Below are 1472 nucleotides of genomic sequence, written 5' to 3'. Positions count from 1 at the left end.
AATTGATCTACAGAATCAATGCAATCCCTATCAAAATCCCAGTAGGCTTCTCCGAAGAAACTGACAAGCTGATTCTGAAAATTAACACAGGGGAAAGAAGAATCCCTTCAACAAATGATGCTAGGAAACTGTATATCAATACACAAAAAGAATGAAGATGGAGTGTTGGTGGTATAGCGGTGAGTATAGCTGCCTTCCAGGAATGAAGTTGATCCCCTACCTCACACTATATATAAAAATTAACTCCGAATGGATCAAAGACATAAATCTAAGAGCTAAAACTATAAAACTCTTAGGAGACAAAATAGGGGTAAATCTTTATGATCTTGGATTAGACAATGCCTTTTTAGCTATGACTCTAAAGGCACAAACAGGGAGAGCCCGCTGTGGTGGTGACAACGTGGCTGATGTGCAGAGTGTCAGAGTGAATCTGGAGGCATTTTCCCATGCCATCAGTGCCATCCAGGCGCTGTGCTCCAGCGTGAGTAGGGCGTTCTACTGCCTGAAGAATGGCATGTGGAACGAGGAGACAATGGAGGGCCAGGAGAAGTCCTTCACTGCACACTTCCAGGAAAGCTTGAATTCTATCAACTGGGACCTCAGTGAGCCAGAACATCTGAGCAATTTGGTAGCAAGCCATTTGAGAACCATCCTCTCCATGACAGTGGGTTGTTAAGCCTGGATCCTGTGCAGGACAAAACCCCTCTCTATAGTCAACTCCTTCAAGCATATAAGTGGTCAAACAAGTTGCAGTGCCATGCAGGTCTAGCATCTGGCTTTTTGAATCAATAGTTGCTGAAGCATTCTGCTAATGCCAAATGCAGACCAAAGACTCAGCCCATGACTCTCACCTTACTGCCTCAATATGATGATGACATGATCAGCTGCATTGACAGGATATTTCCTGAAATGTCCATCTACTTATCCAGACCCAATGGAACATCAGCAATGCTTCTGGTAACCTTGGGAAAGGGTCGAAAGTGATCATTGTCATGCAGAGCCTATTCATTGATCCAACAATAGTAAAGGAAGATAATGAAAATGTCTACACAGAAGACTGCAAGCTTGATATATGATCCAAATCCAACTATGAAGTATTCCAGAAGGTGACAGACCACGCCACCACTGCCCTGCTCCACTATCAGCTGCCCCAGGTGCTGGACATCCTGATCAGATCCTCCATGATCTGGTTAAGAAGTTACATAAAGCTGTTCCAAGCCCCATGCCAGTGCTGCAGGAAGTTTCTGCAAGATGGCCTTCCTGGCACGAGGAGGGATTTCTGAACCTTCAAAGCCTTCTACAACACCTGCTGGCACTAACTCTACCCCAGCCCAAGGCTGACCTACAGATCCCCACCCAGCACCTTCCCAGGCAAGCCCTAAGGAATATTGAGGCCCAGACCTTTCTTTAGCGCCCAAATGTCAATACAGCCACTCTTTCCCTATCGTAAAAAAGTGTCATGTCCTCTGGGC

At 45.6% G+C, this 1472-nt stretch overlaps 1 pseudogene; it reads left to right on the top strand.

The window, feature by feature from the left end:
• Positions 1-514: 514 nt before the first annotated feature.
• On the top strand, positions 515-1319 carry LOC103584549 (annotated as a pseudogene).
• Positions 1320-1472: the final 153 nt, after the last annotated feature.

Source organism: Galeopterus variegatus, unplaced genomic scaffold (assembly GCF_000696425.1).
Source record: "Galeopterus variegatus unplaced genomic scaffold, G_variegatus-3.0.2 Scaffold63847, whole genome shotgun sequence".
NCBI lineage: Eukaryota > Metazoa > Chordata > Mammalia > Dermoptera > Cynocephalidae > Galeopterus > Galeopterus variegatus.
The sequence above is the reverse complement of the archived record's forward strand: the minus strand, read 5'-3'. Positions and strand labels throughout refer to the sequence as shown.